General features: G+C 34.0%; 1 protein-coding gene across 3 annotated transcripts in view; it reads left to right on the forward strand.

Annotated features, from left to right (window-relative positions):
• ZBTB20 (zinc finger and BTB domain containing 20) overlaps positions 1–22,932 on the forward strand; it is an 804,941-nt gene that overhangs the window by 302,200 nt on the left and 479,809 nt on the right. The gene's annotated exons all lie outside the window — the stretch shown is intronic.

The following is a 22,932-nucleotide window of genomic DNA, read 5'->3' on the forward strand; positions in this document are numbered from 1 at the left end:
TGATACTCTGAACCAATACATTGGTAATATTAAATGATGCTATCTATGAATAGACAATACACAGCATTTTAAACATGTTTATTCAGTAGTACAGAATGCCATGTATGCCTGACAGTTTTGTAATTCTTTTCACTTTATAATGATGTTAAAGATCACACTGAAACTCTTAAATAATTACCTGTAAGGACTGTCTTCTCCAGTTAATTCAACTAAACAATCTGAGTAATGAAACTGCATCTCTCTGCATGGCCTACTAAATACGCCTAGGAAGTGGAACCCCCTTCTGGAATTATGAGAGAAACAGCTCTTCTAAAATGCCTTTAAAAATAGCTCTAGCATAAATATTACACTGGAACATTTCATTTGCTTTTTAGAATGATAAAGAAATGTGGAGCATAATAGGCTAATATGTTTAAGTGGCCCTGGTAGGACCCTATTTAACACAGTGAGATTTTCAGCAGCACACAGAGGTGGAAAACCGTTCCCTACATATGTATTGTGCAGGACTGCCTCTTTATTTATTGCATGCAATTTATATCAAAGAGAAGTGACTTTCCACCTGTAATTCTAAAATGAAGAAAGTGTCAACAAACAACTTTTAGAATAATCAATATTTAGATGTGATGATTGGCAACCAGGAGCACTGGCTTTTGGCACTCAGGATATCTGTCAACAAGGATGGAAGAAAGGGCCAACTTCCATCTCAGTTGGCCCTTTCTAGCCTCTTAGGACTTAAATAGCCATTAGGGTGAAGTCCCTAAATTCCTGTAGAAAAAGGCAAGATGTAAGCCAAACCTTGCTGGTAACAAGTCTAAAAAAAAAGTAATGAAATTCATAAAAATTTTCAGTTATTTAAGTCAGCAATGAAACTTATTTGCACAATATTTTGAATTAAGTAGAATGACAAGTTAATGGAAAAATGGAGAATGGTAATTTTATGGTTTTATTAGGATTCCAAGGAACTGCACTGACTATATGATCATTGCCGATACTCTCTCCAGGCTTTTATTTTCTATGAAATAAATAAGGATTCATGGTCTTAAAAATATTGTGATCATCAAGGTATTCTTGAGCTTTTAGGAAAAAATAGGTGTAAATTAAGCCATAGTTTTCATATTGTAAGTAAGTTCAGACAAATCATGACAAATTAAAAGTTTCCCTATAGATATCGATTTCCTTTGTTTAAACAAGTCGTCACCAAAATTTATTGAAAAGTAAGTATTCATATTTGTGGGACATTACATTGATGATGCCAAAAGCCTCTTGAATGACAGCTCTAGTGGCTGAAGTGGCATATTTAAATCATTGTTTGTTTGTTCCACTTACTGTCAAACTCTGTCTTAGAAATACTATCAACTGGTTATACTGATAGATGAAATCTGTCTTTCAATTCCAGGATGTGTTTTGTATCAAAGTTTCTCATCATTGGTTTTTGGAATCTATAGGCAAAATAATACACAAACACAAATGCAAATCCCAGCTGTAATTGTTTCTTAGCATTTGGTGACATCGTAAATTTCTTAATATTTATATTCATATTGTATTGTAAATATCGCCAGAGCCATTCATTAGGAAAATGAAAACTCTATAAAAAACTTGAAAATAATGCATATGCTTCTTTCTCATTATGGGGAGCGTTTCTTAGCTACCCTATTTACCCCAGTGGAATTTTATAAAAATATTCCTGGCACTCAGAGTGGATTTCAAGAAGAATCAAGTGAGCTTATTTTAAAATTCACCCTAAATATATTTGCTGTTTTTGAAATTCTGATTTTTGTGCTTATGTAATAAAAAACAGCTTTGGTTTTAAAACAAAAAATTGGCAAAAATACTAATGTATTATGTGTTCTGATCACGTATGGTGTTTTGAAAAACATAGATTCAAAATTGACAAAATCATTTTATTGGCATTGCAGTTCAAATGCATGGCTCTTCTTTCTCATAAGTTGCTTAAAATAAAAGTAAATAAACAGATATTTCTTTACATGAGTATTATATGAACCTAATTGATTTTCAAATATCTAACAACTGCACTGCATAAATTTTCATCCTGCATTTTTGCATCCTTTGTTTTATAGTTTATTATGTTTTAATTTAATGTCAGTTTTGTAATATGCCTTCGCATCCATTTTAAAGTGCCTGGGTTTCTCAAAAAAATTGTCTCAGTAATATAAATATTGCTCAAATTCTAGTATCAATGGCCCAGCTTTCTCTGATTTTTCAGGTGCCTTTTTTTTGGGGGGGGGTAAAATAAGTAAATTTAGAAATAGAAGTTTACCTGGCTTATAGTACACTCTAAGACAATGATGATACTGAAGTTCTTTTCATAATCAGGTCCTTTGTAAGGATTGTCCAGGTATTCTTAGCCAAAATACCCCCCTCATTGCACACTACTCCAGGGCAACATGTGGTGTGCCAGCTGGATGCCCTCCCTACATGCCTCAGGTGGCCACATTTCAATGGTGTCTATAGAGCACAGGCCAAATTCTCATTCTCTGTGTTAATCACTGGGAGAATTCCCATAGAAAATGGGATGGGAGCATATTTTAGGAAAACTCAAAAGGGATTATCCGGAAGATTAGGCCAGGACATTGTAAGTTCAGGTTTTATATAGGATTTCTGTAGCATTATCATATTTGACTAAAGAATGGTAGAAAATTTGTAGGTATTTAAAAATGAAAAATAATCATGTTTTTATTCCATGATAATATTTTTCAAAGAAAATTCTACAGAAGTTCTCTTTAGATACAATAGGATCTCAGCTTGATTCATAACATCAAAGACAATTGATATTCCTCGTAATATAAATTTATTGAGCTTTTCCCCATGATCTTGAAAGGATCTGAATTCTTACTTATAGAAGTCTCATTATACATCTCTTTTTAATTAAATTCTAATCAATTCTACAAACATTTTATAAGTACTTACTATATACAAAACACTGTGATAGATGCTCCAAATAATTCCGTGTATGGTGCTTTCTATTATATAACATATATTCACATTCACTATGTCATTTGTGTGGTAAAAATTTTCCTTATAATTATTACTTATTTAAATTTGCATAGAGTCTCAGATGATACAATATTTTGAATTTGTTTTGGTTTTCGTGAGTCCAGAGACTGTCCTAGAAATAAATTCAGCATTCTTTGAACGAAAAATAAAGTCATATCATTGTATCATTATAGTAGATGGATTTAAGTTGGGAAGAGTGGCATTTCCTAAAATTTTCTGTTTGTTTTATGTGCCATTAGGCTCAGTCTAAAATGTACTTTTAATGACCTAATTAAAAAGTTTGTCAACATGTTCAGAAAAGTAATTTTATTTACTCCTTTTAAGGCAATATTGATTTATTGTATATTATATAGTCTTTTTTAAGATGAAAAATTGATTTCTCCACAACCTACTCATATTTAAAATTATATCAAAGTCTATCACTCCACCATAGAGTCGTTTAAGTGCTATACAACTTCTGGAGTATTGGACTGAGAGCTATTTTTCTCCATTTAGCATGTGCATTATTTTCTGATATTGTTACATCTAATGCAGAGTAAAATGTTCTACTTCTACATTAATATTGCACTGTGAAGTCTTATTTCTACATATTTGAGATTTTTTCAAGTCTTTCTCTCAAGCCACCTTCCTAAATACCTTATTTTTATTTATTTTATTTCCCTTATAGTATTAAAATGCAATTTATCCATTCTAGAGCATTTTTCACATTTTCAAAGAATTTAAAGGAAATCATCTTCATGTTAAGTGCTGAACACATTACTTTTTTCACAAACTCCAAATTCAAAAACTGGTAGGAACTTCTTCATCTTTCTAACATCAAACTGGCAAAAAGGTACTCTTCCAAGTAACCCTTCAACTATGTATCCTTAGGTGTTTGGACAGAGGGCAGTCATGTTGACCCCATCTGCAAAGGCTGGCTACACTAGAATCTTGGATTATTAGAATCCCATTCATCAAGGTCCACATAAACTAAGGTAGGTAGGAAGCAAGAGGACAGATGGTAGGGTCGGCAGCAAGGAACTTGTTTGTTGACATTGATATAGACCCTTCCTCTTGCCAGAGTGACTCCATGGACATGTTTTGGCATGGAAGACTAGGCTAAAGCTATCATCTTAATAGTAGGTGAGCTGCAGGCAAACTGGAGAGATCCATGCACAGTAGGTGTTTAAGGTTGGCTTAGATTTTGTCTATCAGCTTGACTGTCATAGATACTTGATTGATGTGCAGTGGGGCTTGAAAATGCTGCATTGATGTTGAGGACTGTGTCATAGGTTCCGATACCGTGCACATGTCTGAATGGAGTTGGACATTGACTGTCTTTGTGTATGCCAAACAACACCAGACTTGAGCGCATTATTCTGTGGTTGAGTAGCAGATGGTGAGTGCAGACTTTTGGAGGGGGTGTGCCTTCAAACACAATGTAGAGCCAAACTTACTTAGAAGGTTATTGAATGTCTTGACTTTGGAAGCTGTTTTTTTTAAGCACTGATTAACAAAAAATGAATTCCTCTCCATTGTCAGAGTACTCAGCATGGTTGGTGGTCCAGGCAAAAGAAATATGAAAATCAAATGCACTACTCACTGTGCTGGTCACAGTTGATTGAAGGTGACTTCTTTGGTGTTGACTAAATGGGCCAAATAAACATTCTCAGACTGAATATTACTGAACGTGGTTTCAAAACTATTATTAACAAAATAGGTAAGCTTTATCTAGAAGTGGTAGAAGAACAGCCATCAGAGCACTGGGAGAACATTGTGGTCAAATATGGTAGGTTAAGAGTGACTTTAGGGCTTCTGGTCAAGATAGAGGACGTGCTTTGCTTTTCCTGCAGCCGTGAAAAGGAATTACAACTAAATTTCAAAATAAGTAACACCCAGAACTGTCAGAAAAATCTAACTGTATGGAAGTCTGACAGCCAAAGATTTAAAGAAGCCACATTAATCCAGATGGATAGGAGGGGAGGAAATGTGGAGACAGGGTGGAAGGGCAAGTAGATATGGTGTGGCGTGGAGAGGTGGCAGCAGCGGAATGGGTATGAAGAGTCCCACATTCATGTGTGGTGGATAAAAATGGGAAGGATACTATGGGAGTAAGCAATCCTGGTCCCAGGCCTAACCACACAGGCCAGGGTCCCAACACCAGGAAGATAAATCCTCATAACTTCTGCCTGTAAAAACACATGGGGGTTAGGGTGGCAGAAGAAACCACCAGACTTTCAGAAAACTTTGCTTTAAGGACACCCACATGGCCTTAAAATGTATGCAAACTCACCCACTCTGGATTCAACACCAGGGTGACAGCTGGAAGGGTGCTAGTCACATATGGGGAGTGGGTAAAGTTACTGGAAACAGGGTGAGAGCCGGTCAGACCTCCAGGAGCCAGGCAGTGGCACAGTCCCCTCTCTGAGCCCTCCTCCTACACAGAGCCAAAAGCGGTGAAGCGGGTTGCTTTACCCTGGCAATTACCTAAGGCTCCACCCCACACAATTTACAGATGCCACCTCTATGACAGGGAGTCAAAGCAGCTCTGCCTAATACACAGAAACAAACACAGGGAGGCTGCTGAATTGAGGAGACAAAGAAATATGGCCCAAAAGAAAGAAAAGAACAAAACCCCAGAGAAAGAACTAAGTGAAACAGAGATAGACAACCTATCAGATACAGAGTTCTAAACACTGGTGATCAGGATGCTCAAAGAACTCACTGAGTACGGCAACAACATAAAGGAAGAAATGAAGGTTACACTAAGTGAAATAAAGAAAAATCTTCAGGGAACCAACAATGAAGGGAAGGAAGGCAGGATTCAAATCAATGATTTGGAACATAACGAAGAAAAAAACATTCAACCAGAATAGAAAGAAGAAACAAGAATTAAAAAAAAAAAAACACAAAAAAACCCAAAATGAGGATAGTATAGGAAGACTCTGGGACATCTCCAGGTGTACAAACATCGGAATCATAGGGATGCCAGAAGAAGAGGAAGAGACATTGAAGCTTCACTTGAAAAAATGAGAGAAAACTTCCCTAACTTGGTAAAAAAAATAGACATACAAGTCCAGGAAGCACAGAGTGCCAAACAAGTTGCACCCAAAGAGGACCACACTGAGACACATCATAATTAAAATGCCAAAGGTTAAAGATCAAGAATCTTCAAAGTAGCAAGAGAAAAGCAGAGAGTTACCTATAAAGGAGTTACCTTAAGACCGTCAGGTGATTTCTCAAAAGAAACTTTGCAGACAAGAAGAGACTGGCAAGAAATATTCAAGGTGATGAAAAGCAAGGACCTGCAACCTAGATTACTCTATCCAGCAAAGCTATCATTTAGAATGGAAGGGCAGAGAAAGTGCTTTCCAGGCAAGGTAAAGCTAAAGGAGTTCATCATCATCAAGCCATTATTATATGAAACGTTAAAGGGATTTATTTAAGAAAAAGAAGATAAAAATTATGAACATTAAAAAGGCAACAGATTCACAACTATCAACAACTAAATCTAAAACAAACAAACTAAGCAAACAACCAGAACAGGATCAGAATCATAGGTATGGAGATCATTTGGAGGGTAATCAGCTAGATTGGGGAAGGGGGATAATGGGGGAAAGGTGTGGGAATTAAAAAGCATAATTGGTAGATACAAAATAAATAGGGAGATGTTAAGAAAGTATATGAAATGGAGAAGCCGAAGAACTTCCATGCAAGACCCATGGGCATGAACTAAGGGGGAGGGGACTGTTGAAGGGAAGAGGGGTTTATTGGGCAAAGGGGCACAAAGGGGTAAAAATTGGGACAACTGTAATAACATAATAAAATATACTAAAAGAAAGTGCCTTTATTTTCTTTGGTTTTTAATTTGGGAAAAGTATAATATGCTTCAGAATTAAAAATAAGAAAATTAATAGATGTTCTTAATAGATGTTCTTTATACACAAAATTACGGAGATTCACAGATGTGTGAGCATAGTAATTCCGCATGTATAGGGAAAACCATTTTTATTGGTGTGTGATTTTGTTACCCTTGAGTGTATCCTGAATACATATAAATTTGTTTTAGGTTTAAAATCATTTTTTTCAGGTAAAAAGTAAAGTATATTCATTGAATACATTACAGAAATACAAAAATACAGTGTATACAATTTAAATCAGGGATGAACAATTTTAAGAGACTGCTCTGCCTTGTTCCAATTTTATGTACATTTTTAAATGTATGTGTGTTTTATATATGTATGTATATTTTCAAATAAAAATTTGGATCATATTATTTTTAATTAACTTTAATTATGTTAGTTTCAAAGTAAAAAAAATTACATTTAATGGCTGTATTACACCAAAATACTTAGGGTTTTTTTCACCATTATTCCTATTGCTCTGAGGACCATTCTTACATATAAATTTTTATCTGCATCTTGGATTATGTTTTCAGCATGTATTTTTAGAAGGTTGATTTCTGGGTTAGAGGATATAACTTCTCAAAGTTCTTTTAATAATTCAGTTCAAGTTATATGTGAGAGTACTTTCTTAAGCTACATTCTTACCTGCTTTGAATAATATCATTTTATATTTATTTCCAATTGGCAGGTAAAAAAGTAGTGTATTTTGTTTTAATTAGCATTGATTTTATTTATATAGAGTTGAAATGTTTTTATATGCTTATTTGCCATTGTTTTCTTTTTCAATAAATTGTTTGCTCATATCCTTTATTCATGTTGTCTTCATGATTTGTAAGATTTTTTAAAATGTTAAGTCACTAATTTTGTTAAATGTTTTGCAAAAATGTTTCTTCCAGTTTTCATATGCCATTAAATTGTTTTTGCTGTTGTTGATATGACATTTTAAATATTTGAGTGGTTAATTCTATTGTTATTTTTTATGACTGTGACCTTTGCTATTACCTTTTTGATAGCAGTTTGAAGTCTGATAAATATTCACCATTTTTCTAATATCATCATGGTTTTATTCTGCGTTTTTAACTCTCTATTTCTTCCAGAATTTACTCTAGCCTAAGATATGAGATCAGTGTCTTACATAATTTTGTTTTTACATAATACTTAATCTATTGTCCCAGTATTATTTTCCCATTGATTTTGGTGCTATCTTTGTTACTTACTCTTTTTTATCAATATTAGGATCTATTTTTGGATCACCTGTTTCTTCAGTACTTTCACTAGTCCCATAGTATTTCTATTAGAGCTTCAAAGTAATTTTACATACATGTTAACTCAAATCTTTCCTTATTTTTCATTTTTCAAAAATAATTTGACTATTATCACCTTATTCTTATACATTAATTTACTGCATTGAATTCATAAAATGTTTCATTGGAATTTTATTAAACCTATAAAGTAGTACTGGTGACTTTGAAATATTCAGTTTTCACATTTAAAACCATTCTTTGTTTCCATTTACATAATATTTCATGCATAAGTAAATTGTGTTTTTATATTCCCAAAATAGTCCCAAAATTCTTTATTATATTAAAGTATAAGCATATTGTGTTCTTATTATTGCCCTTAAATGCTTACATTCCATTTTTGAATTGTTCCAGAAAAGCCTTATTTTCTTCTTCATAATATTTATTATCTCGCTATTTTACTTACCTTTCCTAATAATTTTTAATAATTTCTTATAAGTTGTCTTGAATTTTCAAGATGGTAACTTTTCTGAAATGATTATCTTCTTGTTTCCTCTTATTTCTGTTTAATATCCTATTTCATTGACTAGAACTTTCAAAACAGTTCAATAATCATCGTGATCAGAGTTATTCTTGTTCTTGATTATATGGTAATGCCTCTAGTTTTTTATTCTACTTAAGGTGGATATTAATTGTTGATTTATGACACGTATTTTTTGTTCTAGTGGTGAGGTGGATTAGAGTACTATTTTGACACTTTCTTTGTTTATTAGGAATGAATGTTAGAGTATATTGTGTCTCTTTGGGTAAATATTGTTAAACCCTAACTGATGGACATAGACTTTTCCTGTGATGTCTTTTTCAATTCTAATCAATTCAAACACATATTTACTCAGCTCTTACTATGTGTCAGAAATTGCTCACTAGGTATTGGAATTCAGACGCATAGCTCCTTCTCTTTAAAACACTGTAGGATATTTTGAAACATGATAATTCATCAAGGGTCTCATAGTAATTGGCTTTCCATTATAAAACTGCCCCTGAAATATTAGGAAAACTCTGCAGGTAGGATTTTATTAAGAACATTTTGAAGGCTACCTAATTGCATACCATGCCAAAATTTGATTTTTAAAAATTGCTAATGTTAAATTATGATTTACAATTGAAATTGAGTTTTTACATTTGAAGAAATAGTGTTTAGTTACTAATTAAGAACATCTACAATATTTGATAATGTCTCTGAAAATTCATAGACCTCTGTAGTATAGATTGTGTATATTTTATATGATCAGAAAATTGGAATTTCTAGTCACACTTTATCACTTCTTTTTAAAAAATATTTCATTTATTTTTTAGAGAGAGGGAAAAGGAGGGGAAAAGAGAGAGAGAAACATTCATCAGTTGCTTCTCATGTGTGGCCTGCTTGGGACCCAACAACCCTGGCATGTGCCCTGACCTAGAATGGAACTGTGAGATGATGCCCACCCAGCGGAGTCCCACTGGTCAGGGCCACACTCTACCATTTCGTATATAGTGAGAAGTGATGTGTAATGTTGGGCCAAATCACTTTCATGATGCCGTCATTGTATTTTCATTTCTCTGGGAGTCTTCTGAATTATCTGTAGGATTTCAATACGCATTTCATGAAAAGAAAACACTGATTTATTTTCAGTTGAAGTTTCGTTGTAATAATTTTATTACTTCAGTATAGTTTAGCATAATTTATAGTTTTCTCCATCTAGTGTTATATGTTATTTTTCAGAACCCTTTATTTTGTTCTTTTATACTATATGCATGAATGAACATCTGATATTTTTAAACTATACCCCCTTGACCAGACTCTTTATATTTCACACAAGTCAAATCAACAAATATTGATTGAGAATCAATTTTCTACTCAGCATCATGCTTGTTACTATGAATTACAGTAAAAAAATGAATAAATTACATACTTTCAAGAAACTTTGTTGTTGGTAGATAAGATACAAACAAGGAAAAAATGCAGAAACAACAAATTCTAATGAAACATTTATTCTTTATAGTGCCTATCATAAATACAGTCACATTCTTGTTCTATATTTAAGCAAATGTTCTAGAACTAATAGCATACTTTGTGTATTGAACTTACCTTGCCTCTTCATGCTTTTCTTATTATACCTTTACAATTGCTTCTTCACTTGCTGCTTAAAAATTGGATTACTTTTGCAATTAAAAAAAAAAACTCTTTTGAACAACACTAGATAAACAAATGTCATACATGCTAATGTCTGAAATATTACCAGTGATAATTTGTCTCACACCAAGTTGATCCTGCTCAGAGTTTAGAAATAGGAATAGTGCAGCCTTCTCTAATTGTAGACTGAAAATCATTGCTTTCTGAATTTCTTACTTCATTAAAGAATTTGTCCTGATTTATAGAATCATTCACAAAGGAGTTAACATGCCAAGTGGGAAAAATCTAAATGCTAACATGAAGTAGCATCTCTATTGAAAGGGAATCTTAGCAGTAAACTTTGGTATATATTAGGGAAGAAGAGATCCATCCTTCAGGCTTTGATGAGATTTTTATAACATGGAGCTATTCATTTTAAGCTTTAGCATTCAATAAATGTTTTAGGCTATATCCTTAAAAATGTATCATATTTTGGAAAATTTATATCCCCAGTCAGTTTTTAATGGCTGCATTGAATAATGTTTGACATGGACCACAATACCTATCCCTGTGGAACTGTTATCCTATCTTAATTGAGAAGCAATGCCATTGATTAAGTAATGCTTAACAGCTTCTAAACTTCAAGGAATTTTTCAGCCACCATTTCTTCCTAATGCCCCTATGAGCTTCCTGTGTGGTATCATTCATTTGAGGTCTTATTGAAATGTAAATAAATTAGAGGCAGCTCACTTCCTCTGTCCAACTTGTTACTATATAGAAACAACTGTCATAGTGAAACACATGTTGATGTATTGTGTACTTCTGTGCTAAGCCAAACTAAGGAGGGAGTTATATGAATATGTAACAGAACCCACTTCATAACACTTTTTGTTAAAGCATTTTATGAATTGGAGATAATATGAGCCATGGGAAATGATGTAATTCTACATGACAGTTCACAGAAAGAGGATAGCACCTCACAGAATTGGATTAGATTCTTGAAAGATATGCATCAAGGCTTTTATGGTACTTTACCTTTATAAGCATAGCTAACTCACTTTTCCATACAAATATTGTAGTATGATAAAGATGGTTAAAAATAAAAATTAAGAAACAAAAGTTATCTGAAATAATTTGTCTTTGCCTTTTTATAGAATGTTTTCTTTGTATACAAAATTAGTATCAAATTTACCATTTTATTTTTGTTTTCCATGTGTTTTCCATGTGTTATGAATCTATTTCTCATTTCCATATTATAGTCTAACAGATATAGTTTAACACTTGTAGAATGTCATGGTACTTTGTTATATATGAAAGATAATCTTTATAGGAAATGATCAGATAAAACCTAACTCGTATAATAATGAGAAATAATAATGAATAATAAAAAATAATAGCAAACCTATGAAATACAATAATATTTTATTAATTACTAAATTAATTTGTAGAAAATAGCTACTGTTACTGGAATACATACCAAATATAGGAGGAAATTGATAATGTGCAGGAGAAAAAGAAGAAGGTAAACTGGGATTAAAATTCATCATGTTAGAATGAAATTTTGAAGTGCCAGTAGAGGTTGATTGTTTGTGTGATCAGACACTTGGTGTTTGTAATTTTTTCTTATACTTTTATGTATTTGCCCTCTTTTTTCCCCAATGGGCATGTGTTAACTGTACTGAAATCTCTCAGGGAGAGTGGAAGCCATGAGTTAAATTTAAGGGCAATGTATTCCTTTATACAATAATCCATTGTATCAGAACTTACAGAAGTTTTGCTATCACTTATTACTTTAAATTTCCAAATTGGAGACAATGTAATCATGTACAGAATAATAATATGAATAGTATTATGCTCTTCACCCATATCTCTACTCAGGAAGAAAAGCCTTTTAGTATGTTGAGAATATGATCTGATATGTTGTCATTTATGGAGAAAGACAAGAGCATTCTTTTCCTCCAGTTCTCTTTCAAAGCAGGTCTCCCTGAGGAGAACTGTATATGGAGCTAACATTCTGTTTTTAAAGCATTGTTTATTACAAGTCATAGAGACTGAAGCTCATGAGATGAGGTCATTACTAGGATGCTTACCCAAGTACTTACGTAACTTGTAACAGCTAGAGAGCCAGCTAAATACCAATACAGTTTAATTATATTTTGTTAGAAATACTGTAGAAACATATTATAAAAGGCATCTGTTACTTATATAGAGATTTGGTACAAATTTGTGTAAATTATTATAAGCAATCCTTTCCTCCTGCTGATGCAGCTTGTGCCTGGGAGCAAGGGTTCTAACAGAGCACACCTCTGAGCTGGGTGCCCTTGTGCAGGGCAGAACCTGTATAATCAGTTATGACTGTCCTATGTCATATGCTCTATAAATGACTTGAATATAGCAGCTCTTGCTTCATAGGTTCCAAATTGTTCTATTCTTAAACAGAAAGCCAAGAATAACCTTCAGGCGGCTTAGCAGAAAGATGCTTATCTAAGCTTTAAGTTAGTCTTGGACCCTGATGATACAAGTCTGTTACTTTGTTTCAGACATCTGGTTTGAATAGCACTGAGGGTAGAAGAAAATGAAATAAAGTCACTACAAAAGCATAGATGAGTTTATTAAGTCCAGCTCCTAGTAGATCTAAGTCAACATTTTAAAATTATATCTAAATTTTGGTGGTATCTTAGAGTAAACTTAGATGACTTTATATATGGAAGCGTAGATAAAAAGAGAGAGACACAAATGGACATTCTTTGTTCCAAAAGAAATAAAGATGGTTTAAAGGGATACATAGATATAGCATGTAAGTATATATTTACTATAAATGAAAATATATAAATTATAAAGGAAGTATATAAGTGAATTATATAATATAAATGAAGTAAATGTAAACTTAAATGGGGAAACAAGGGAAAAAAGAGGGTGCAGGAATTAGAGCTATATTTTTAAAAAAGCGTCCTCTGTAGAATCTTAGAAACATTTACAAATTGGGTTTCTACCATATGGTTTGAATATATTGCTGATACTAAGACTAGGAAGAAATATCTTCCTATGATACCTTCAGTATATAAAGGGATCACTGTATTATGTCATGAATATTATGATCAATACTCACTTTTTGATAAACCGAGAATATTTTGTAGGTACACTTTTGTGTAGCCCTGAATGTAGATTAATAATATCTCAGTAATGTACAATTTGGTTTTCTCAGTCTTATTAGATACATACCAGATAGACAGCACTCCATTCTTGAGTAATTCCAAGGAAGATTTTAGAATATGTCTAGATGCTGAACTCCAATGAAAAGATTACACATCCTTTAGATAATTTTCTATATGTACTGTTTCTCTGAGTTACCACCTTTGATTATTATTGGATGACAGTGAATTCTAGATTGTATTATTGGAAAACACTTGGGATACAGCTATTCCTTATTTGTCGATAGCAGAAATACTAATCAACTTAGGATTCAGCTTGAAATTCTCTTATAGAAATTGCAAAGCCTAACAAAAACACACATAAAAAACATCCATCCTCTTTACCTTAGATCTTAGCTGAAGAGGTATCATTTTATGGGACCACAATATCTCTTTAAACATTTATTTTTACTTCTCTCTAATACAGACTCCAAGTTGCTTCTTTGTTATAGCTTGAATATTGCCAAATTCTGTATTCTCACAGTACAAGGTAATGTAGTTTTATCACATGCTTCATCACCAGTTACTCATGTTCCTAAGCAATTTATGGGATGTTACTCTGCTTTGTTTTTTGGATTAGATTGCTTGTTTTCCAAATAAAAGTATTCATATTTACTATTACAGTTTCCTAGGTTAAAGGTGAATTATTATGACATTTTAGTGAGATGAAGTTTAGTGAATACTTTGAGATCTCTGAGCTACTGTTGTGTATGAGATTAAGTCTAGCTGACGTGTTCTCTACAGTTACTTGGAATGGGTTTATTCTAGCATGGTCCAGCTCCAAATTTCCGAGAAATCCATTATAAGCCATGTAATTCTGGCTCTTCTTATTGAATGTTTCCTCTCAGCTCTGTACAGTAAGGTAAAATTCTTTATCTCCCATGGGATAAGTTTGGTATCCTTGTCTACATCCTCCATCCACCTATCAATCCTCTTGGTTCAAACTAAGTAAGGATTTTCAGGTTTGGCAGGCATTATTTAAATTTTTAATTATATTTTATTGATTATGCTATTACAGTTGTCCTGATTTTCCTCCCTTTGTCTCCCTCCATCCAGCCCCACCTAATCCCTCAGGCAATCCCCCCACCATTGTTCATGTCCATGGGTTGTTCATGGTAAGTTCTTTGGCTATTCCATTTCCTATCCTTTACTTTACATCCTCATGGCTATTCTGTAACTACCTATTTGTACTTCTTAATCCCTTTACCTTCTCACTCAACCCTGCCCACAATCTGGCAACCATCAAAATGCTCTCAGTATCCATGATTCTGTTTCTGTTCTCCTTGTGTGCTTAGTTTGTTTTTTAGATTCAATTGTTGATAGATATGCATTCTTTGCCATTTTATTGTTCATAGTTTTGATCTTCTTTTTCTTAAATATGTCCCTTTAACATTTCATATAATAATGGTTTGGTGATGATGAACCTCTTTAGTTTTTTCTTTTCTGGGAAGCTCTTGATCTGTCCTTTGATTCTAAATGATAGCTTTGATGGGTAGAGTAATCTTGGCTGTAGGCCCCTGCTTTTCATGACTTTGAATATTTCTTGCCAATTCTTTCTCGCCTGCAAAGTTTCTTTTGAGAAATCAGCTGACAGTCTTATTGGGACTCCCCTGTGAGTGACTAACGTTTTTTCTCTGGCGACTTTTAAGATTCTCTCTTTATCTTTACTCTTTGACATTTTGATTATGATGTGCCATAGAGTGGGCCTCTTTGCATCCTTCTTGTTTGGGACTCTCTGTGCTTCCTGGAATTGGATGTCTACTTGCTTCACCAAATTAGGCAAGTTTTCTTTCATTATTTTTTCAAATAGAGTTCCAATTTCTTGCTCTTTCTCTTCTCCTTCTGGCACCCCTATGATATAAATGTTGGACCTCTTGAATTTGTCCCAGAAGCTGCTTACACTAACTTCTGTTTTGTTTTGTTTGGAGGAGGTGGATTCTTTATTCTCATTCTAATTGGTTGTTTTTTCTTCCTTATGTTCCAAGTAATTGATTTGACTCTCAACTTCATCCACTCTACTGTTGCTTCCCTGTAAATTATTCTTTATTTCTATTAGAGTATCCTTCATTTCTGACTGGATATTATATGCTGCTGAGGTCCTCACTAAGTTCCTTAGCATCCTTATAACTGGTGTTTTGAACTCTGCATCTGATAGTTGCTTATCTCCATTTTGTTTAGCTCTTTTTCTGGAGTTTTGACCTGTTCTTTTATTTGGGCCATGTTTCTTTGTCTCCTCATTTTGGCAGGCTCCCTGTGTTTGTTTCTATCTATTAGGTAGAGCTGCTATGACTCCCTGTCTTGGTAGTGTGGCCTAATGTAGTAGGTGTCCTGCAGGGTCCAGTGGCACAGCCTCCCCATCACCCAAGCTGGGTATTTGATATGTACCCTTTGTGTGGGCTTGAGGACAGCCTCCTCTTGTAGCTGAGCCTTGGTTGCTGTTGGCAGATGAATGGGAGGGATTTTCCCAGGCCAGTCAGTTATAAGGATTGGCTATGACCACTTACCACCCACCTCCACCCTCCATGGAAGAGCAGCTGTGCAGGGGCAGGGTTATGGTGCCCCAGCATAGTCTATAGCTGTCCACCGGGTGTGCTGGCTCTGGGATTTCCTGGATGGTGCAGACCAAGATCAGCCCCTTCCCGTGTTTTACCCAAGGCCAGCTTGCCTGAGCTATAAAGCAATCTGATATGGCTGCTGGGTTTGGAGATTCCCAGGCAAAGCCAAGTGGTGAATCTAGGCCGACTGCTGCTAGTGCTGAGCCTGGGGCTCACTGAGGCCAGCTGTTGCTTGTTTGATAGGATTTAGGAAGTAATGAAGCATGGGCCAAGTCCAGCCATTCATGTGGGAAAGCAGCTTGGGTTGGCCTGTAAGTTTAGATGGGAGAGAGTCTCTGGAGACCTCCAAGGCAATAATGTTAGCCAGGTTGATGGAGTCTCAGATATGGCATCAGCTTGATGGCTCAGTCTGGATGAATGTGGTTTCCTTAATTCCAAAATTGTCAGACTTGCATTCAGCTCGGTTTCTGATGCATCTGAATGATGGTTGTCTACATTTTAGTTGTAATTTTGATGTGGTTGTATGAAGAGGTGAGCCATGTCTGCCTACGCCACCATCTTGACTGGAAGTCTGGCAGACATTCTTAAGCCTACAAACTTTCAGACTTTCTAGAGATAGAGTGGACACGCAGTTGAAAATTTCTTATACCCATGTAACCATCATGTAAACTTTCATTCAGTGACAGTTGGACCTCTTCACTCACCCATTCACATACACCTGTAACTGGGTCTCTGATTCTAGCGTTACAAAGAAAATAACTAGGCAGTGTTTTTTTTAAGGAATATTATATATTATGTTCATTGTATAGAAGGAGATAACATATTATATCACCCAAAATAGATACTTTTGAGAGTAAAAGGGAGGGCCCACATTAAATATTATGGTGAGGCAACAGGCATAAATGAGTTGTGGTTTCGTAGCTGGACTACCTTCACACCTCTTACCCTTCCCAAACTCCACTGACAGAATAGTTCTACAAGGGCAAGGGCAAGTTCTACATGGCAGGACAAGCCATGAAGATCCACAACTTTGCTGCTGAAAGGGGCTGACTTGATGGAGTAGAATGTGAAAAAACGACAGGTCTCTAGCAGCTTTTAAGAAATAGTAGGAATTTCAGTGGTAAACAAACAAGGAGCCTGAGGCTGCAATTTACATTAGTACTGGCAATAGGCTGATATATTAGTGAGAAATTTAACAAGGAGAATTGGATAAGGAGACTGGTATTATAGTGGGCCAATCAAAACCAATACATATCTTTGGTGGTTTGGAAGTCTGCACACATGTTCCAGGAAAGTCAAGAGAGTGTCCAGGTTATCCATATACCCAAGGCTGACCCTAAGGTTTTGGGTGAAGATGAGATATGAGAGGGCTCAATGGAAAGTAAAAGCCAAGGAAGACTTGTAAATGACTGAACTTTAAATACATTCCCCAACCCATACACATAGCCATCAGCAAAAGGTGTTAGCTTATTGGCCTAAGGTGTCAACCAAACAAAGAAACAGTAATAAAAGAAACAGCTCCCTGGAGGGATAATCAGAAGCCAGAATCACTATAGTACATTGTACAGAATGTCAGTTTTCAAGAAAAAATATTGTGAGATATGTGCAGAACAGGATTGTGACCCATAGCCAGTTAAAAATGCAATCAAGAGAAACTTTCTCTGGGTCTCAGGGTGAAATTTAGCAGACAAATACTTGAAAGCAGCTTTTAAAAATATTTTGAAATAACTAAAAAAACCCTTTTAAACAATTTAATGTATATTACTATAATTACTCTTCAAATAAAGAACATTATTACAATGATAGAATTTTTTGAAAAGGAGCACATTAGAATTATGGAGTCAAAAAGTACAACCACTAAACTGAAAAATATTTTTAAAGGTATATTTGGGATAAACTATTCAAAGTGCTAAAGGAAAAATGATGAAAAAAGATGACATTCAAAAATCTTATACCCATCAAAACTGCTCTTCAAAAATGAAGGTAAAGATATTCCAAAATAAACAAAGGCTGAGGTAATTTATAAGACCAGTAGACCAGCGTTATAAGAAATACTGAAGGAAATCTTTTAGGTTGAAAAGAAATGACAAGAAAAAGTAACTAACATCCACCTAAAGAAATAAATAGCACTGGTAATATACTTATGTAGGTAAAAATAGATAGGGTGTAAATACATGATAAAACTTTAAGAAGGAAGGAAATAGTAAAGAATTGAGCAGAAGTCAGTGAAATAGAAAATAATAGAGAAGTTGATTCTTTTAAAAGATCAACTAAGTTGACAGACCTTTAGCTAGACTTACCAAAAAAAAAAAAGAAAAAAAAAAAGGAGAGAAGATAAGAGTTCCAAAATTAGGAATTAAAGTTAACTCCATGGAAATTAAAAATATTAAAAGATAATACTATGAATAAATATATTCCAAGAAATTTGACAACTTGCATAAATTGGTCTAATTTGTATAAAGGCACACATTACCAAAACTGATTAAAAAAGAAATAGAAGATCTAAGTAGACCTATAAAAGGAGAGATAAAATTAAGTCTCCCCACAAAGAAAACTCTGATTGTGGAGAGCTTCACTGCTTTCAATCCAATGTTTGTAGAATAAATAATACCAATCTTTCACAAACTTTCCAAAAAAGTAGAGGAAGAGGGAACACTTTCAGTTTATTCTCTGAGAACAATATTACCCTGAGACCAAAGCCAGACAAAGACATCTAAGGAAAAAACAAAATAAAACAGTATCCCTTATGAACATAGATAACAAAATCCTCAACAAGATATTTACAAACCAAATACAACAATCTGTAAAAGTACTATAACCCAGACACGTAGGACTTAGCCCAAGAATGCAAGGTTGGTGTAACATCTAGTAATTACATGACTATCTGAATAGAGACACAAAAACCATTTGAGAAAATTCAATTATCTACTCATGACAGTAACTTTCAACAAAATAGGAATAAAAGAGAACTTCTGTAATTTGATAAAGGGCATCTTTGAAAAACCTACACCTTATATCATACTTAGTGATGAACGACAGAGTGGTTTAACTCCAAGACTGGAGCTAGACAGAGGTGTCACATCTCATCTCTTCTATTCAACATTGCACTGTAATTTATGTTCAGAAACATAGAAAAAGAAATAAAGAAAAAGAAAACAAAAGGAAAGCATAAAAGAACAACAACAAAAAAGAAACCAAAGGCATCCAAATTGAAAAGTAAAAAAAATAAATAAAACTTTTTATTTGCATAAAACAAGTACATAGAAAATCTTAAGGAATGCATTCACACACACACACACACACACACACACACACTAATAAATGAGTTCAGTAAGTTCACTGGATACAAGAGCAAATTAATATCAATTGTATTTATATATACTAGCAACAAACAATAAATTCAAGAAAATTCTATTCACTATAGCATCAAAAATAATAAAGACTTTTTTTGTAGAAATTTACAAGCTGATTTCAAAATTGATATGAAAGTGCAAATAACCCAGAACAGTAAGAGAATTTTGGACTTACACTTGTGGTTTTAAACTTACTACAGAACCTCTAGTAAAGAAGAGAGTATAGTACTGGCATGCAGATCAATGGAATGTAATTGTAAGTTCAGATAATTAACTTTTAACATTGTTGGTCAATTGACATTGACTGTGGGTGATGAGTACACCTGGGAGTTCATTTTACAATGTAGCTCTCTATTCTTGCATATATTTGAGATTTTTCATAATAAAAATTTTTAAGTGACAAGAAAGAATAAGAGAAATGATTAAAATATAATTTGCTCTCTATATACTGACCGCAGAAAAAGACTTGTCTCTTAAAAATCAAATCTGAAAAGTGTCAGAATGAATAAATCACAGAGAGGTGAGTGATTTATTGCTCTCAAAAACAATCTGAACAAGATACAATGGATGGTGAATAGATGGGATACCATTTAGAGAAGTGCCTGAATTAGGACAGACCTCAATCAGGATAAACTGGAATGCTTTGTTGTTGTCTCTTTCAAGTTCTGTGGCATGGTGATATCTAAATCTCCTATCTCTATGAGTATTTTACAAAGTGGAGTATTGTCAGACAGCCCTTTATTTCTAGTCAACATTAAGATCTATAGTTCCTCACCCTCTTTCTTTATTTTTCTTTTTTTTTTTTATTGTTTAGGGATTTTTTCTTTTTGGCCATGTGCTTACAGGATAGGTTACTGTAATATAATGCATTTATTACTTCTCTGGAAAGCCATTCAGAATCCTTAACTAGTGCAAAACATATAACTCTTTTGCTAAAGGGTCTCTGCCAAGAGAAGCATTCTTCTGAGCTTTGTAATTTGCATTGATTACTGAGCTGTATCCCAGTGTATCACTGGGTGTTGACTGTAATCTACAAAGCCTTAAGTAGTTTAGTCCTGATGAAAGAAGTTTGACACTGGTGTTCAATTTTCTAATGATTGAGATTGGTCTGGGTGACTTGAAAAAATTTTAACAGATTTTGGAGCCTGAAATGTCAGGAGAAAGTTAGTCTTATTGATGACCCATACTCCGGAAATCTATTTTAAAGGTGGATTCAGTGAACAGTACAGAACTTGGAAAAAACCCAGGAAGTTGAAAAGTAGACAGTCATGCCAAAAATAAGGTTCTAGTTCTAACTTTATGCTCTGTACTCCAACATGCCTTTAGCATATCTCATTCTTTGATGACCATTCTTTCAAACATTTTCTACCCAATACTTAACTCCACTACATAGTGAGAGTTAATGATTTTCTCATGAGGCAGATATGAATAGGAACAGCATTCAAAGACAACTGGTCTCACTTCCAGGGCCATCTTTGGGCCAAGATATATAGTCGCCAACAGTGAGTTGGCGACTGTATTTTTTGAGTCCTGGCGCAAAGTAAGATCCATCTGTTTTGCCCAGCCGTTTGCCTGAGTGCCACAAAATGGTCCTGTTATTAGTCTTATTTGTGGTCCTATTTGAGGTTAGGGGATAATGTAAATAAGCTTCAGTCCTGCTTGTGATGAATGTAACATGGGAATTAAAAGTGGTGGTGTTGGTAATGGTAAGTGATGTTGCGTCTCTATTTTCTCAATTGCTCTGTTTTCTTTGGATTGGGAAACAGACATTTAAGAATGAGTTTGTCATCTGGAAGGAGAGTTGTGACCAAGTTTCTCTCAACAGGATACAAGATGTTATTTTTGAGCTTCATTACCCTCACCAAAGGAAAAAAAAAGAGAGAGGGAAAAAATAAATAAGGGAGAAAGTGAAAGTAAAGAAAAAAGGCAGAGAAAGGTCAGAGGAGAAGGAGGGATGCTGTAAGGAAAGGTAGAGAATGTAATTTAGACTGTTTATTCATAGAAATGGCTTTATTATTTTGAACTGATAGTTCAGCTTACTCCACATCTGGTGAATCAAGAAAAAGGAAATATGACTGATTTAATTAAACTGCTGGTTGTCAGTTAAATCGTTTATATATAAATATGCAGTCTAGTTTCCATCACCTTTTCTTGTCTGAACTAGACAATGAATCAGCTTCATTAACCAAATTTGGTGAGTAGAACAATACCAATTGGTGATTCAGATTTCTGTAGAGGTGAGCAGTTTTTATATTTCTGAATCAGTTATTGGGATTTTTTGTTATTCTCTATAATTTCTGCTTCTGAGTTATTTTTGTCTGTTACTTTTACAGACTTTTTTTTTTTTTTTTGCCTTGTAAGGAAATATACGTACTCCCTTCCTCTCATTCAGTTGTCCCTGGTGACGCCTCCATAATTTCTGTCTTTATACTGGTACATTTTTAGTTTAATTCAGGCATGTGAGAAACAGGGGAAAAGTTTAGTCAATGTTAGTGATTTCTTTCTTTCTTTCTTTTTTTTTTTTGGATCCATTCATGGATAGATTTAGTGAATCTGAACCAATTTGCATTTAAAATCTATATACATCAAATAGACACAATACTCAAAATATTCCTCCATATGCTTCAAGGGAAAAAGAAAACTGAATTTACAAGTGAGAACTAGATGCATTTCCTAATAAAAGATGCAATTTCAGGGATGATTTATTATCATGCTCTCATATGTGCAGACATTAAAATATTACCTTGCGCTACTGTGAAGGTGGACATAAACATACCACTTTAGTTTTACAAGTATATAAAAAAATGCATTGCCAAGATATAAAGTAAAAGATAATTGTATTGTCTCCATTTTACATTTCAAAAACTATATAATTCTAAATTATACGTGTCAGTTATTTAAAGCTAAAAAATAAGGATGACTTAATCCAATCTGTTTTTTTAAATAACTATTATATTTTTTTATAGAGGGTGTTGTATGAAGAAAGAAAGGATTGAAAAAATAGTGACATTTGAAGCCTATATATTTATGACATACTTGGAGATTTTAATACTTGGTCTCTTAACTTGAAGATTAAAAGTACATATAAAATATGTGATTACAGTTATTTAAACAAGGAGGTCTTGTTCAAACCCTGATAGTCTTCCCGGACTGCTTCATACAGCAGTGGCTGCATGTGACAAGATACACAAGATGATGTGGTATGGGATATGCATGCCCACAATGCATTGCAGTGGGCATTTTGTATTGCTAAATATGTCCATTCACCTCCACTTCACCATCTGCCCCACCACCAGTACACTCATCTGAAAGTAATGGACCTAACTTTTTTTTTCCAATTCTATTTAAAGTCACAATTTCTCTTCATGCTATCATAGATTTTCTTCTTTATTCTCTAAAATTAACATTTTATGTACACTTTAGGTTGTGAAATTGTTTACTTTTTTTTAATCAGATAGAATATTGTTAAAATTCAGAGGTACTGTGCTTCTAGTCATATCATTATGAAGTCCTTAACATGGAGGCATATTTTGTTTTGCAG

This window comes from Pteronotus mesoamericanus, unplaced genomic scaffold, assembly GCF_021234165.1.
Source record: "Pteronotus mesoamericanus isolate MK-2021 breed Mesoamerican mustached bat unplaced genomic scaffold, CSHL_Meso_final contig_42, whole genome shotgun sequence".
NCBI classification, from domain to species: Eukaryota; Metazoa; Chordata; class Mammalia; order Chiroptera; family Mormoopidae; genus Pteronotus; species Pteronotus mesoamericanus.